We start from the raw sequence: 18,881 nt of genomic DNA, 5'->3' as shown, positions 1-18,881 counted from the left end.
GAGAGGAAAATATTAATTTTTACCTCTGCTTGATCCAGTTCGTCTTGAAGCTCCATTGTCAGGGATAGAGCGTCTTTTAGATCGATTTCATCCGGGAGTCTTGTATAGGACAAGAGCATCTCTTCAAGTGCTGATTTCAGTTCGAGAACAGCTTTCCTTTTGCTTTTTAGCAAAATTTCTGTTTCTGTCACATCTTCAATATCCATGGTAAATAAAGATGCGAGCTTACACAATTTCTCTACTTTGACTTTTAGCGCTCCGCGTTGACGGTTTAATCCAACAAGTGATGTCATTTTACTGGAGCTCAGGGTCGCACGGACCAAATGTTGAGAGCTCAGAAATGAGTGGACTGTATTATGACAATTTTAATTATTTTATTCATGCAAAGGGGCATTGAATTGATAATGGTTCTTTACATAGGCCAAGGGGCCGTTACATATATGGGCAGGACACAGCTGAAATAGTTCTTCACATAGGCCAAGGGGCCGTTACATATATGTGCAGGGCACAGCTGAGGGTTACTTCCTCATTCGTTGAACATCCAATTGATTCTGCTAGCTTACTCTTACCCGTCGTAGGTGGCGCTGCTGTAGGGCGTGACAGGGCACACCGAACAGTGGCTACGTAGACCAGCTTTCGTTACTGCGCGATACGTCACAGGAGGTCACGTGGTTTTGGCGTGAACTTTGCATTTTTTTCGACGGAGGTATCTTGTTTTGAACAATACGTATACACTGGTATGCAAAAATTAAGGACGAGACGGTTTTTTTCAATATAACTTTGTACAAAAGCTTTCCAAATTAACACATTTAATACCGTAAGATCCCCAATACGTAAGGACATGTGTAATGTAAGCAACACTTACTAAAAGAGAAATCAGAGGGATAAAAAGAAGCTTTATTGAAAAAGTAGCATGGAGCGCAATGCGACTGAAGGCCGAAACATCCCTGTGATGGGTGTCCAGCAAGAAACATCCGGTCTTTAGTAGGGGATATGATCTCCCCCGACTGCGAGGCAGGTTTCACAGCGTCTGCCCATGCTGAGAATGAGGGTGTCAATGAGTTGTTGAGGCATTGCTGCCCATTCGTCTTGCAGCGCCAATCGAAGCTCCCGAATCGTTATTGGTGGTAAGGTACGAGCTACCAAGCGTCTGCCTAGAAAATCCCATACATGCTCGATGGGATTGAGATCCGGAGATCGTGCCGGCCAATCCATACGTTCAATATCCTCACTCTCTAAGAGCTGTTCGGCAGCTACTGTGCGATGACATGGTGCATTGTCGTCCATGAAAAGGAACTGCGGACCCATAGCGCCTCTAAAAAGACGCACATATGGAAGAAGAATCTCGTTACAATAACAAGTCCCGTTGACTGAACCTGCGTCGAAGATGTGAAGGTCTGTCCGACTACCAAGCATGATGCCTCCCCAAACGAGAACACCGCGACCTCCATACCTGTCCCTTTCAATGATGTTCGAGGGATGATTGCGGCTTCCCCGCTCTGTCCAGATGAGTATGCGATGAGAATCGCTACTCAGACTGAATCTGCTCTCATCTGTAAAGAGTACCCGTCCCCATTCATTGTCTCTCCAATTCCGGTGTTCCCGGCACCACAGAGAACGCCTTCTCCAATGGGCAGGCAGAGGTACACACCGTATAGGGCGTCGTGTAAACAGACCACCACCGTGCAGTCTTCTGGCCACGGTAAAACGCGATATCGGTCGTCCAGTTGCCTGTGTCGTGTGTCTAGCGATTTCTCCCGCTGTCTGCCGCCTGTTTCTTCTGGCCTGTAAGACAATATATCGGTTATCTGCGGGTGTGGTTCCTCGTGGACGACCACTACTGAACCCCCGGATAGCTGTTCCTGTAGTTTGAAATTGTCTCCAAAGTCGTGAAACGATGCTGTGAGCAATTCCGAACTCTGCAGCCACACTTGTCACACTGCGGCCTTCCTCCAACTTCCCAATGATTCGACCTCGGGTAAAAGCATCCAGATGTCGTCTAACAGATTGATTATTCGCCATTTCTCGCTGAGGCAGCAACTCGGTGTGATTTTAACTGCTATTCGGCGTGCAATCTCTTTGCCAGAAATACTGATCTTACACCGACAACATGCTTTATACTACTCAGACACTCCCCCATTACGTCTGCCTGCATATCTGCGCATGTGCTACCGTACATCACATTACTTAATCTCCTGATTGGTCTTTCTGTTCGCTCTGCCTCTTCGTTCAGCTGATATGCTAATTTTTCGACTTCGCCCTTAATTTTTGCACACCAGTGTATAATTCTCTCGCATCGGGGTTTGATTTTCACGGCACCGCCTGCTAGTTTTAATTTTGTCTTACTAATGTATTTCTTACTCATGTAGCAAATCAGTAAATTAAATGCATTTTGCTACAAAAATAGTTGAATTAATTTATTATAATTTTTTTTGCTAATAAATAACTTCATTTAGTCATCAAAGTTTTTTTTTTTTTAATATTTCAGTTTTGAAGTATACTTAGTGGTAAATTCAAGGGGAATTTAAGACAAAAATCCCCTTGTCGCTCCCTCCGAAGATTAAATTTATGTTCCTTAATAAATATATCGTAACTGGCGTCCGATTTCTGAAGTTTGACTAATATTCTAGATTTAATATTTCATTAACGCCGTCAGCTTAATTTACAGTTAGGGTAATATTAATTTACAGACTTAGTTGGAATTTTTTTTATGTTCTATGCTCCCCGATTACTAGAAGACGTTTGTACAGATTAGTAAAATTCTTTTTCTGTTTGAAACGGTATGCTTCTTCCTGTCGTCTAATGGTCTTCAAGTCCGGGTATAAGGGTTCCAGGAGAAATCGAGGGAGAGGATAGATTTAAAGACTAATTTCGCGTTTAGTTAAATTAGTGTTCAACTCAGGTGGGTTGTCAGTTACGTTATGTAGTAGTTTATAGGAGGCCCCGACTTCAAAAGGTTATAAAAAATTAAGAGATCGTATATAATTAGTTAGATATTAAAATAGTTCATCGTATAGTAATTAAAATCAGTGTTTATTTTATAACTGGGTGTTTAGTTTAGTTGATTTTTGTACTGGAATTATAAAATAAATTTCATACTCGCGCTTTGTTTTTTGTAAACTCATAGCGTCTCACTTAAAAAAACGACTTTTATGTTTTTTTTTTTTTTTTTTTTGTTTAATGCATAGAAGGGATCTAACTTAAGACCCAAACCTTTGCTTCACCATATTTGTTCTTTAGAAAAAAAGTTATGGGCAAAAAGCAATAAACTTCGTTCAATTTCAATATCAAACGATTAAATATAAAATCCATTGTTAAAGAAAGTGCCTCCCATAAAATAAAGGTACTTTCTTTACTCAGTGTTAAAGAAAGTACCATTAAACATTAATATTAGTCAGGGTGCCTCCTTATGGGCGAGGGAGGGTGTTTTGAGGGGTATTTTTCCTTTTTATGGGGGCTCTTCCTGTGGGGGAGTACCCTCCTCCCTAACTATTTCCCCTGTATTAATCATTCGTAGTCATATCGCAATTTTTGAATAAAGACTCTTCTAGAGCAAACAGGAAATTCATTTAGTATCATTGTTCTGGTAGTATTTTGTTCTTCATATATACAACATCACAGTAGATACTCTGTTTCTAGTGTGGTATTGATTTATAACGGGGCCTAGTAAAGAGAAATGTGATTTTTTCACGAGTTAATTGACACGTATCATTGTGAAATATAAAATAGTTAGGAAAATAATCGATATTTAAATGGCTCTAACTAGATTAACGCACAAATAAATCCTGTAGAGGAGCGAAGATCAGTTTTTAGTGCCAATCGTTTAAAATGTTATGCGCATTAAGAATTTTTCTTTTTTTTAACCGACTTCAAAAAGGACGTTCTCAATTCGTCAGATTCTTTTTATGTATGTCCCCTGTAAACTCAAACACGCATTGACCAATTTGGAAAATTCTTTTTTTTTTTTTTTCTCGTTTCAAACGGTATATACTTCCCAGGTGATCCTATGGTTATCAAATCAGTATCTGGAAGCTGGAATCCTTGAAAAATAAAGAAAACTCTTCAAAGTCTATGGGCAAAGTCAAAGCGATTTAGGTTGTTTTTTAGTGACTCGTGAATTGTTTTCGGTAAGCATACTTTAATAACGTCAAACTGATGATGAAGACAATTTTCTTTGTAAATAAATGCGCATTTGAAAAAGCATTTCTTCACAGTCTTCGGAAGTCTCCGAGACACTGTGCTCTTTTTCTTTCTATTTTGTTCATCTTAACTGTTTTCAGACTCCTGTGCTTTCTCACTCGAGATGTACGTAAAGAGTGAACCACATACTCGACCCTACGTACTTATTTTATATTTACACCACTAAAAAGTAAAAAATAAATTATTTTCAAATAAAAAAAGAACCGACTTCAAAAAACAAAAATTAACTGAAAAGTAAAAAATAATGGATCATACTTACATACGATTTTTTACCCAAACGTATAAATCAAATTTATTTTACAATTCCTGTACAAAAATCAACTAAACTAATCACCCAATTATAAATTAAACACTGATTTTTATTACCGTACGGTGAATTAGTTTAATACCTAACTAATTATATACGATCTCTTAATTTTTAATAATCTTTTGAAGTCGAGGTCTCCTAACGTAACTGAGTAGGTTTAAATTTAAAGACGAATTTCGCGTTTAGTTAAATTAGTGTTCAACTCTAGTGGGTTGTCAGTTACGTTAGGTAGTAGTTTATAGGAGGCCCCGACTTCAAAAGGTTATTAAAAATCAAGAGATCGTATATAATTAGTTAAGTATTAAAAGAATTCATCGTACGGTAATAAAAATCTGTGTTTAATTTATAATTGGGTGTTTAGTTTAATTGATTTTTGTACAGGAATTGTAAAATAAATTTGATTTATACGTTTGGGTAAAAGATCGTGTGTAAGTATGATCCATTATTTTTTACTTTTCAGTTCCTTTTTGTTTTTTGAAGTCGGTTCTTTTTTTATTTGAAAATAATTTTTTAGTGTGTGAATTAAATAGCCAAATTACTCAATTTCAAAGACTTGTATCTTTTTTACAAACCAAATACACAAAACAAAATTTATAACATGTATAGTAATTGAATGGAATATTCGATTGACCAAGAAATTTTATTTTTAATTCCATCCCCTTTTGGTTTACAGGGGTGTAAAAATGTCATTTTTGTCATTTTTCCGATTTTTGAGGGGCTGTAATCTGTAAAGCGTAAGCAAACATACAGCAACAGTTACATATTCCTATTGGCATGTTTCCAGTGATTAGTTTTTGCCATATTTCATATCGTGTTTCCGTTTCCTACGCGAGTTATCACCTGTGAAATGAGTAAAATTTTTACATTTGACCTTGAACTTGAACCTGTTGCCATTATTTTAATTATTAAGTTACAGCCACGTAACTCAGTATGTAACACTAACATCTTATGCACTTTAACATCAAAGCGTAAAATTAGCTGCCATAAATGTAATTCAAACAGATTTTTGGTCAAAAGACAAAGGTCTAAAAGTTCCATTTTCGACTACGAAAACCACTTTTGATGACTTCTAAAAAGTCAAAGGTCTAGTTTAGAGAAAAAATAAAAGTGGTTTTAAACATCTTTCATATGAAGCTTTTAGGAATATGAGTTTCAAAAAAATTAAAGAGCGCTCCCATCAGTTGAACCTGTATTAATTGACCCTGGTATATTGTATGTGTATGTAGATGCATTGTGTTTCTTACTATTTATTGATTTGTTTGTTATAACAGTTATGTTTGTTATAACAGTCATTTTATATTTGTTCGTAATACATTTTCATAATTAATTTTATTTTGCACAAAACTGGAAAACATGGCAATGAAATAACATGTTTTTGATCACTTTTTGAGAAATTTCCAATACCGATATTAATACCGATATTCAAGTATCATGTTAAAAAAATACCGGTATTGCATTTTCGGTTCGGTATTACAAGCATTATATGCGGATGACATTGATACCCAAAGCTTTTTGCTTAGCGGGTAAAGTTAGCATTACAGATAGATGAGGTTCATTTCCGGCAAGTGAAGTTTTGTTTAACGTTATCAAACAAAGGTACAATTAACGCCAATTATTTTTAAAGTTACTGTGCGAAAATGTGGTTTCTTTCTTAATTTTATTGCTAAACAACTTTGTACGTGAGCGGTTTCCAACCCATGGGCCGCGGCTCACAAGTGGACTGCAAGCAGCGCGGTAATGCGCCGTGGGCACTGGTTTGAATTTTTATTAAAATATATTTCAATACATTGCAAATCGTTACATAACTTTTAAATTGTGTATCTTTATATGATTTTTTAACCTTTTTTCTTTTAAATACGACGATGGTTTCTTTTTTCTTTTTTTTTATGAATCTCGTTTATTAATGCCCCAGACGTGTTCGTTCACATATAACCCCTAATAGGGGCACAAGTAAATGAATGAAGTCATTTTTTTTGTGCCTTAAGTTAGAAAATACAATGAAGCAATGAGAAACAAAGGAAAGTAGGTAAGTAAATTTTTTAAGCTTTTTGTTAAACTCGTGCATATTTCGAATTCTTAGGTAGGACTTTATTGAAAAATTTTGCCATATCATGTTTATAGCAGCATCTAACAGGTCTACTATTATCATCTCTTTCCCCAAAGCATATGATAATTTCTTCTATCAGTAGTAGGAGAAACTAGGGGGATTTTGAACCATAGGAAAACTTGACCCATGACGTTTTTTCCGTGTAAAGGATATTTAGGGAAAATTTTAGTCATATTATTGATTGATCAGTCACACAATTGTTTTGCAGGGACATGCCATTTTAGAGTACAGTAAAACCTGTAAAGTTGACCACCTTTGTAAGTTGACCACCTGTCTATGTTGACCGCTTTTGTCAGGAACGGAATTAGTCCTATCTTGTATAATGAAGGAAAACCTCTGTAACTTGACCACCTTTCTATCTTGACCACCTGTCTATCTTGACCACTAATGCACCCCAAATTTGATTTGGAGTATTGTAAAAAACCCTTTGTAAGTTGACCACTTGGTATATTTTTTAAAACTTAATTTAGCAGATTATTTTATTTTATTATTATTTTTTGTAACTTTTCAAGAATATTTTGATGCCAGACCAGCATTTTACCAACTAAATAAAACAGCAGCATAACTAAACCTCCTTGTGAGTTTAACCACATGGGAAAACTATTAAGAACTCTTTTATTCTCCAAACTTGTTTTTCTTTTGTCGTTCTATTTGAGATTGCCTTTTGTACTCTCTGTTCAATGAAAAAATGTGTCGGTAGAAAAGTACAAAGTATTTTTTTCCAGTTGCAATATTTTGTAGCAACACTGGAATTGTGCTAGAGTAAAAGTTACTTGCATTGTAGTATTTCTGGTGCAAGGGATAAAGAAATAGGACATTTTCATTTTCAACTGATTTTTAGAACTATGAGAATCCAGTTTGTTGCTCTTTGTGTTATAGTTTTACGTAAAATGGCTTCAAAAAGAAAGTTAGTTGAACTTGAGATTTATAAAAAGTATGAAATATTAGAATTAATTGAAAAGGGAGAAATCCAGAGAAAATTAACTGACATATGGAATTTCCAAAACTAGTGTTTAATAAGTGCGCCAAACTTCAATAAGGAGCAAAGTAATGTTAAACAATGAAAGCGAGTTGAACGGAAAGAGTAAGTGTCAATTAGTCAAAAAATGAATACATGGTGCAAGAAATGACAAAAAAAAAAAAAAAAAAAAAAAAATCATTACCCCTTTATAAGTTGACCACCAAAGTACTGCACCGCAAGTGGTCAACTTACACAGGTTTAACTGTATTCAGTGGTCTTCAAGAAATTCAGTGTTAAATGATACTGCACCTTATAAGTCAAGTTTGAAGATTTTGGATTTTGTTAGATTTTAACCTCCAGGGTTTTGAGGGATATGAATCTTAAAAGTATGCATGCTTTGGTCACTTTTCTAGCTGTCTATTGATATGCAGTAGTTTTATATAACTTTAATCTAAGTTGCTAAAAATTTAAGGTAAATGAAAGAAAGCTAAGTAGGGAGCTTTGACCCAAGCTAACTAGGGAGACTTGACCCAAATACTAATATGATATTTTTGTTTATTTTAATGTTTTTCCAATGAAATTTTATTTTTGAATAGATAAAATATTGTCATTTAGGCCTAATGATTTGATTTTATTCATGCAATGACTCTAATATTCTGAATATGAAGACCTTATTTTTTTAATGAATAACTATAATATATAATATTTTGGTCCTAAAAATGGTTTTTATTTGACAACTAATTAAAATGCTAATGATCTTCGAGCTCAATGAGTTGCTATTTAGTAATATAACTGAAATATTGCTTAGGTCTTATCTGATAAATTTTTGAATTCGACTTCTGCTCTCCTGCTGATATGGAGTGAGATTAATTAATTAATTTTATATATATATATATATATATATATATATATATATATATATATATATATATATATATATATATATAATATGTGTGTGTGTGTGTAACACTTTACCTAAAGAGTGACGATTGTGTACATTCACTTCAAGTATCACTTATTTAAAAAAAAACCATCAAACCTACGTTTTTGATTTTAATATCTATGATTCTTCTTAAATTCATAAGGGGGGGGGGGTCATGTCTCCCTAAGTGTTGGATCAAGTCTCCCTAGGGACACTTGATCCATTTGCAGACTTGATGAACATTGTTTTATTGTACAATTTCTACTTGAAGTTATGCTATTATTTTTAGCCATAATAATGTGCAGAATGGCCAGCTATTTATGCATATTTTTTTTTCGTTCTAACTATTCTAGGAAAAAAAATGGGAAATGAAAAACCAAAAATTGGGTCAAGTCTCCCTAGTTTCCCCTACTAACGATTTCCGATTTTTTTATTTTGATCTCACACCCTTTTGCTTTTAGATGCGTCATATACTTTTTGAAAATCTGAAATTTATGAAATCAAAGAGAAGAATAACCTAGTTAACACATGAAAATGTTTGCAATGAGAAACTGATATTAAGCAAAAAAAAAGGGGGGGGGGTTGAAAAATCAAGAGGTTCTTATGAACTGGTGATGTCCACTTAAAACATAAGGATAAATAAATAACGGCTTTTGTTCTGAGTGTTCTTACTCTATCATTTTGAGTTTTTTCTGTGTGTAGTTCAATGCAAATGCGGTAAATTATGTGGAGTTACGTTTTACAAAATGCACACGGAAAGATCTTTTGAAATTTTTTTAACGAGGAAGTACAAGATAAATCTTTCCACATAAGCCTGTTTAATAGTTTATAATACAATGCCTCTATTCAAAACATCACAACTGAAACAAAAATACCTTGATGATGAATAAAATACTTTCTGTGCGAAAGCCATTAGGCTGAAATATTCGCCATTTTACTCATTTATCTTCATGTAATGAATAACTGTAACAATCGGTTCTTCCCGAAAACGGCATTAACATAACTTTGCATCTTCCGTCGTACAAAAACGCAAAACTACCATAACTAATCACAAAATCGTTGGTAAGAAGTCGGAACTTCAATAGCTTAACAGCAGCAGTGAAAGATAAACGGGTAAAACTTCCCAATGGATGTAGATAGAGGTTTCAAATCTTAGTTCAATCTTAAATTTTCAATGCGTAACCTATTCAAAAACATTTTCTGACTTTTATAAAGAACCATCAGACGCTATCTGATGGCTATTCAACGCAAATGCAAGGTTGGACAGGGAGTTCTTGACCTGCAGGTGACTAGACTCTGTGGAATGTCTCGGTACAATTGCTGCGCGCTCAACTGAAGACAGCATGATCCAGATTTTTTCCTTTTTACTCAAGAAACAATTGTTCACACATGTGGCTCTTATTATGTTATCTTGGGTTTCCGTATTTAAAACGGAGGAAGAGGATTTGATTTTTTTTCTAAAATGACTGGCTCATTATGAAGAATGCATTTTAAGTGAATTTAAAGTATGTGAAATGTAAATCACGTGAACGTTTTGATGGCATTTTTTACTGACACACAATATTAGTATGGTAGATGAATTTATTTACAGTGGTTGCGTCCTTTGTTGACTCATTGGTTTATGGAAATATCTGTTCATTTTCATTACAAGATCGCGAGAATGAAATCAATATGCTAGTGATGAAATTGTATTGCTCGGTTTCTGGTCTGGATCAAAAAATTAGAGCTGTCTTCAGGGTCCCATCCAGAAGCGTAGGGTCGGGGGGCTGAACAGATTTTTTTATTACTAAAATTGGTTGCCTCTGTTGTCCCGAAATTAAAACGAAAATCATCTCAGGAGTTTCTACGCGGCTACTTATTACTTTCATTTTATGCTGACATTCCCCAGTAAGGTAGCAATAATGTATAAATTTCCTATAGCCCCAGCCTTGGAGCTCGGAGGAGTTGTTACAATTACAAAATCTTTCAAATCGGCATATAAGAATCAAGTAAAGTAAAAATAACTTCACTCACTGTTCATCGTCTCTGCGCCGCTTGCTGAGGCAGATCAAGAAAAAATCGACTGAAACGATAAGTTTTACAAAAAATTACACTAGAAATGGCACGATATATGACATGATGAAAAAATGCGCCCATTTTAGTCGTGAGGGGTTTTGAATTATTTATGTATTTGTTAAAAACGGACTATTTTGCAATCCCCATGTCTTCACTGGTTATCGAAAAAGAGGCTTATTCCAAGGCAGTGTAAGATTTTTGAAGTCGAAAAAATGTTAAAATAACCATTTTTTAACAACCATTTTCTTATGCATATGTGTTTGAAATTATAACAGTAAATAAAGGATTAGTTTTTATTTTAACTATGCAAACGGCATTATTTGAGGAGGGGAGAGGAGGAGGGTACAACTGCTCTTGAATTTCCTTTGCACTTTATTTGACGCTCAAGGTACCGCTGATTTCGTGCATTGCGTGTGATAAATTAATTCACAATGAAACTATATATATGTGTCAGATTTCTTTTTATTCAAAAAAGTTAAGTTAAGCTGACATAATTGGTCTTGGGAATTTCACAAAATTGTTTTGAGGTTTTAACCTGGGCCTGATTAACACACGGAACAGGAACGTTGCAGGAACGAGAACCTGGACAACAGAATTTTAGGGAAGCCATACAGTAAGTTTTTTAATTTCAACCCATTTTTGGAAATTACTACTTTGAAAATGTGATAATTTTCTTATGAGAGGGAGACACCAAATTTACAAGGACCTGGGCATCCCTTGACTTGATCCGGTATTGATTGTAACTGTTTTTTTTTCCTTTCAAATTATCTATATAGGATAACTATCCCCATCCAAACAGTATTTCATTGGGGGTTAAATATCGTAAAATGTAAATTTAAAATGCATTCTAAATACTAATCTAAAATTTTTGTGAACATAATGCGACTCATTAATAAAAATTTTATTCTTCCGAAGATGAACTCTAAAGTTTATTTTCGTAAAGAACTTCAGTATCTTAAGCTCCTTTTACGACATGTGCGGTCGCTTGTCGATGTGAAAAATTCTGATAAATGACTGCAATAAAAATGTTCATTTACGGATGCCTGGTAACACAAGGCTCCCAACAGTATGACAAACTTCCAAAGCCGCCGCCTACCATTTGCCGCCTGTTTTTAGTTATTGTAATCGGCACCTGTATCACAATGACAGTGTATCAGGTAAAGTGCCGTTATGGGAACCTGGGAACCATCAACAGGGAGTTAGTGACTACATCACAGAATAAGAGATCATCAAGTGACAGAACAGCAGGGAATCGTCCCTGTGGGACTACTTAGAGTATCATGATTGACCTCCCAGAAAGAGTTCTCAGAAATGAGTCTTTTTAAAGGATAATAGACGTTTCTCGCGGAAAGAAAAAGCCGGCCGAGTTGAACATTTTGTGCAGAAAGGCTCATTCTTTTCCGATTCTTGAAAAGGAAAATATCTCTTCTCTCCAAAGATTTAGCTATCATGCAGTATCGAATAAATTCTGAAATGAATACTTCGTCTTGCTCTTGAGTTTTAAAACTTAAATCTCTTCATCTGCAAGATGTTGAAACAGAAAATTGTTTTATCTTTTTTCAAAAAAGTTTCTGTGACAGAGAGTTCGTCTTCTATTAAAACAAACAATGATGGGGAATTCGTAGCTAGGATCGAAGAAAACTCTAAGCCTTCAACGAACCAATTACTAAGTAATGAAGATAACACTGAGGAATTTGCAGATGTTGCGAAAGCAATAGAATTTAATGATATGTTATGCGATGATGAATCTTGTGATGAAGAATTGATTACCATAGATGAAGAAAAATCAAAGCCTACTGATGATTTTGAAAGCCAACAACGAGATACCGAAATAAACAATGGTGATCCTGCTAATGGCATAAGATATGCAAATATTAACACTGGTCCTTTTCAGCCGAAAGATTTTAATAAAATTCAGAAATGTCAAGGAAAGTCTAGAAGTTTTAAAGACTCTTGGTACTCTGAGTTTCCTTGGCTTGAGTATAGCATTATGAAAGATGCAGTTTTCTGCTACTACTGCAGGTTATTTTGTTGTGAAAAATCAGGTCGGGGTGAAGATAATTTCACAAGAAAAGGGGTTTCGAACTGGAAGAAAGCTTTGGAAAAATTCCGAAAGCATGAAAAATCAGAGATGCATTTGAAATCATTGCAATTTTGGAATGAGAAGAAAATTAGTGGTAACACCATACGTGACAATTTGTCTTATGCTCATACAAAGCAAGTGCAACAAAATAGAACGTATTTGAAGTTTGTTATCGAAACTATTTTGTTTTTGGGTAAGCAATGCTTAGCTTTGAGGGGTCATGATGAAACAATGTTTTCTCTGAACAAAGGGAACTTCCTTGAGTTGCTACAGCTTCGTGCTAAAGATAAAGGAGTGGACATTATCCAAATGATGAGCTCAAAAATTCATTCATATAAGAGTGGCCAGATTCAGAACGAAATAATAAATATCATAAAAAACAAGATTGTAGTCGATATTGTTAATGAAGTAGATTTTGCGTCTGCTTTTTCAATAATTTGCGACGAAACAACCGACTGTAGCACAAAAGAGCAAGTCAGTATTTGCGAAAACAGCAGATTCCTTTTTAGTTAAAGAAAGGTTTTTGGGATTTGTTGACGTTGAAGAGACGACGGGAGAAAATTTGCATCGTACTATAAAAAATTATTTGCAGAAAACAGGGATAGATTTGAGCAAACTGCGTGGACAGGCATCCGACGGCGCTTCAAATATGAGTGGATAATTTAACGGAGTTGCTGCAAAATTCAAAGGTGAAGAACCAAGAGCACTATACACTCACTGTCACGCTCATCTTCTTGATTTCGCAATAATGCGATTCTGTGAAGAAATAAAGGAGCTGAGAAATGCTCTTAGCGTTGTCAATTCATTATATAACTTAATAAATGCATCTGCAAAAAGGTTCGCAATATTTGAAAATATTTGCAAGAAAAGTGAAGGTTCAGTTTTTAGAAGATTTTGTAGTTAGTCCAAAACACGTTGGACAATTCGTCATCGTGCTCTATTAGTGGTGATAGAAAATTTGCAAGAGATAATTCAGACACTACTTAAAATTTCCGATGATTCGTCAGATGTAAAAATAGCTAGCTTGCTGACATTAGTAACGAACTTTGAATTTACATTCTGTTTAAAAATTTTGTTCCGTGTTTTAAGTGTGACTGATATTCTGTCAAAAGAAATACAAAGCATAACATTGGACATTTCATCTTTTTTTTCAAAAGTCGAAGCACTGCTACACTGTTTATCATCTGAGAGAAATGATGAGTATTTTAAGCGTATTTGGGAGGAGACTGAGGACGTATGCAACAAACTCTCTCTTGACGGTTTCGAAATTAGACAACCACACCTCCACCGGAAAAGAAAAGTGCCAAGAAGACTTGACGATGGAAATTTCCAATCGGCATTTTTTCCTACTTCTGCAGAAGAGGCATACAAAGTTAATATTTACTGCCAAGGATTAGACACTATCCTCTTCAATTTAAGACAGAGATTTTCTGAAAATGATTATAGTAAAATCAAAGTTATTTCAGACATACTTCTCAATTTAAAAGATCCCTTAAATGAGTCCTCTGCACATAGCATTAAAGAATTTTACAAAATGAAATTTGACGTCACCACACAGCTCCGATTTTATCACAACTATGCAAAATTAAACTTCAACAATCTGTCTCCCACTCTATCAGAATTTGGAAATTCATTCCTGAAACACAACTTATCAACTAGTATCCCTTCTATTTTGGAGCTGTTTGAAGTAGCACTGTCATGGCCTATCACTACAGCAAACGCAGAACGATCGTTTTCCACTCTTCGCCGTCTAAAAACATATTTGAGGACTACTATGGGGCAGGACAGATTAAGCGGATTAGCGTCAATGGCTGTTGAACAGGAGGTTACAGCACAATTGATGGAGCCCAACGAGCTTGACGATCTGGTAGAAAAATTTGCATCTTCAACCGATAGAAGGCTCAATTTCTACTGACATTACAAGGTATTGTAAAACATTTATTTTTGTACTAGCCGCCTGCAGCGACCAGCTGGTCCGCCTTTTTACGCAATTCGCCTTTTTGTGCCAGGGTTGCCGCTTTCGGCGGCTGATTAGACAATTTAGCGACGGTATTAATCAATGTTTTTCTCTATATCTCAGTATTATCATTCGCCTTTTTACGCCAACGTTGGCTTCTTCGGCGGCTGCTTAACTAAATTTTGTGTTGAATAAAGTATTTTCTTGATCTATCTCCCGTTATGCCCTTTGTAATATTTTTAAAGGGGGGGGGGAGGCACAAAGGGACTCTTCATGCAAATTTTGTCGGAAAATAACAAAAAGCACTTCCACTTTTATGTGAAAGCATTGTTTTTTCAAAGTCATGGTGTGTGTTTGTGTGTGTGTGTGTGGGGGGGGGGTCATTGATCCTCCGTTGAAATTCCTCTATTTCTTACTGTCCATCTACTGTATCCACCTCTATATTTGTCCATATATAGTCCCTCTTTCTCTCTATCTATCTATCTATACGATCCATGCATATCTACCTCTGATAGTAATTAACAATCCTTTTCTGTGTAAAAAAAAAAAAAGTTTTTTGCTCACTTAATATCATCTCTCTATCTACCAAACCTAACCACCAATCCCTACAAAAATCATGCAAAATACCGCGGGCTTTATTTATTTACTTAAAATTGCACGCAAAAAAAAAGGCTCTAAGTACCCATAAATATAGCAAAACGTCCAGAAAAAAAAAAAAAAAAAGAAGTTGGGAAAATATGAAATCTTTGAACGTTGGAAAAGAAAAAGTAAAGAGAAAGCAACCGATATCAGTTAGGTCACGTGATTAGGAAGTGCGGAACTCAGCCAGCAATGCTTACAGGTCGCGCCGTGTTCTGCATTTAAAAAATTATAATAAAAAAACTTCTGCGTATTTTAAAAAACTTTTTTCTTCTGAAGGGGGCAGAATGTTTTTACTATTACCAACTAAAATTTTGGAATTGAGGGCTCAATACTTTTTGCAGGATGGGTTTCAAAAAAAACTAAACCCAGAAAAAAATGCGAAATAAAGGTTTTTTCAAAAATTTATAAAAAATACAAAAATTGCTGTATCTTCAAAATTTTTTCATTCATCCTATTTAAAATTAAATTTCCTACACTATAGTACAAAAAATATTTGTGTGGTGCGATTGGTTCGGGGTCTGTGGGGTAAAAAGTACTAAAAAGTGCGAAAAAACGCATAAAACATTTAATAACTTTTTATCTAATTAAAATATCAAAAATCGATGCCCAAGGTGCACAATTTCAGCAAAAACTACACCTGTATACCAAATTTCATCTTTCTAGGCCTTACCGTTTTCCCGAGATGCGCGCCACACACACACACACAAACATCTTATTTTATTATATGTATAGATGAAAAAAATTAATGAGAAAAAACCAACATAGTGTTTGTAACAAATATTGCTATAAAAGGCGTAGCACAAACGTAACTTGGAAAACAGAGTTAAATTCGCATAGGAGCTCACAGGGGCCGAGCCGCCGAGCTCCAGTATTGCCTTCCAATTTTTGTTAGATTTTATCATTTTAGGCAAACTTTAAGCTATTATGTATAAAAGTTAAAACTAAGTTGAGGGAAATGTAGGATTCTTTCGCTTCTTTTAGTAGAATTTCAGCTATGATTACAAAGAACTACAATGCAATTGTATTCTTTGATAAGCTATTCTTAAAACCCTGACGTACGTGTATGCACCACTTTTTTACAGTAAGAGCTGTAACTAAGATGGGTTTGCTTATTAACTGTTACTACGCATCAGCACAGGAAAAGAATTCAGCCTTATTCGATGCAGGTTTAAAATGCTTCGAAAAATATATTGCGAAATAAATCAAAATTAGATCATTCGTAAAAATGCAAAAAAAAAAAAAAAAAAAAAGAGATGCTGAGCTTAAAGTTACAAATACCTGTTACATATGGACTATATCCGCCAGAATCCGTGAAATACAGTACAAATTTATTCTCAAGAATTTAAGATTTTTTACTTATTTAAAAAAAAAATTCCGCCTCAATTAAGAAATAGTCCTTTCTTGAGAATCTGCGACGTTTGTCGACTGCGTGCATTCATTCTTTATATGTCTTTTCTAATAGCAGAACAAGATATTTCTCAATCGGGGGTGTACAAGCTAAAAATAGCCAATTCTATTACTTAGAAATATAAATAGAAGCAGTCATAATTTGACATTAATTACACACACAATCATATATGGAATTGATTTAATGAGTATTTTGAACAGAAGGGAATAACTTTGGTTTTCATTCTTGTTTACTTTTGAGTTTCAAGGAAATGGCCCGGAACCGGATTCAACCTTTAAATAAGAAAGACATCGAATGATGCAGCGACAATAAAATTACTTACTTTCATAATCGTACTTTATAAGTAATATTTTTCAAAAGAATGCTAACACGCTATATTTCCTTTCTAGGGAGATTAAAACAAGCTATCAGTAATCAATGAATTCCTGAAATAGCCACGGCCCACCCGGGGCTGTCGTACCACTTAAGAAGAAGCACAGTAATAATAAACATAAATTGTGAAATCATAATGTTGTTCTAACCTTTTTATAAGATTGTTTATTTAAATTGCTAAATTAAAAATTTTGTGTAGTTAATCAAGAAACACGTATTATTTTGATAAATAAATATTATTTTTAAAATCATACTCACTGCAAGAGCGAAAAACAATATTCCTTCCTTCGTTTTAATTAGTGCAAGAAAACTTTTTGAAACTCGTGATTTTTAGCATAAAACCCAACAGGTTTGAACAGAATCTTTGTTTCTTCTAAAATTGAGTCATCTCAACATACTATTTTTTCTTTCGAGGAATTGTTAATGTGTGTGTGTAGTGTACTGCTATAATCTAAGTTGGTGGGGGGGGGGGATCTGCCCTGACGTTAGAGGCCTGTGCCCCCCCAAAATGTTTCGTCACGCTACGCCTCTGGTCCCATCCAACTGGTTAAGCCATAAATAATGGTAGGTACGGGGAATTTAGGAGTGAAAAAAAAGAGTGATGAAATTGTTGCAAACACGTGTCCTAAGATCATTTCAAGTATATAAACTGGACAATATTACTGACTAGGCCAATTAGGTCATGGCCAAGAGCCCCTTCTTTATAGGGGGCTCAAATGGCTAAAGTTGTTGTAGACAAATGCTAAAATTGTGAAGTTTGACTACAGGGAACCCTGAAGAAGTGTGTACCTAGGGCCTCGCGATATTTTATTCGGATCATGTCTATAAAATCTAAAGCAGATAGTATATTCTTGCTCTTATAAATTGACCTCTGATCCGCTGAGGTTTAAATGAATCCGTTTGTTGAAATAGGGGTTCGAAAACTTGGTTTGCTTCGCGATAACAATAATTGACGTTGTGCCAATTAAGAATTTCTCCTCTATCAACCCAAACATAAGAGCTCATCCAAGGTCAAACATCAAGTTACCAGAAACCACACAATATATGGGGTAAAATTTGCCGTAAGCAAAAATTTCCTCTATATTTGCTAATTGAATAGGCAACGCACACAAACGCCGTCTTCTTTTCAGTAATCTAATGAAATATCGCGACTATTGGATTGAACCGAGCCAGGAAAATGAGGAGAGAATATTGCTGCCCTTTTTATTGACTTAAGGGTGCTCTTCACTGAGAGTCTGAAAGATTCGGATCTAATGTTAAACCTACGGGGGGGGGAGAAAAGTTGGAGCTTGTTTTACAAATTCCTGTGAAGTTTTCGGATCCGGTTTTTTTTCTGAGTATTTTTCAAGACCATGTCTGTTTCTTTTAGTTTTTACTTTTTTGATGTGTCCATTCTTCGATTTTTTAAAATTCGAGAAAAAAATGAATTTCTTCGAAAACGAGGTACTGTTGGACATTTCGCTCTGTAAAACATCTGCAACTCGTGCTATCGAAATTTTAAGAACTCCCTGACACGCAAAATATTTCCAGCTCTCTTTTGAGATCTTGTTTGAAATAATGCGACCATTTTTTAAACAAATATTCATGGTTCTAACTATTGAAAAAAATTTCAAAATACGTTCACTTTTTGCATTCGCCCCGCCCTTTATTAGAAACCTCCCCTTTTTGAGGGGTAAGCACAGACTTAAGGGGTAAGTGCTAATGGGGTGTAAGATTTATTACCCTCTCATTAGTTCCCCTCAATGACCTCCGCTGGACGTCCTTTCTTCTTTCCTCTTTTCCTAAGGCTTTCGTGAAGAATCAAGTGCTTTTGAAAGTGAATCCATAATTCGCAACATCTGCTTTTTTTCAAATTTGTGGTTTGAAA

This window comes from Uloborus diversus, chromosome 3, assembly GCF_026930045.1.
Source record: "Uloborus diversus isolate 005 chromosome 3, Udiv.v.3.1, whole genome shotgun sequence".
NCBI classification, from domain to species: Eukaryota; Metazoa; Arthropoda; class Arachnida; order Araneae; family Uloboridae; genus Uloborus; species Uloborus diversus.
This window is presented reverse-complemented; position numbering follows the sequence as displayed.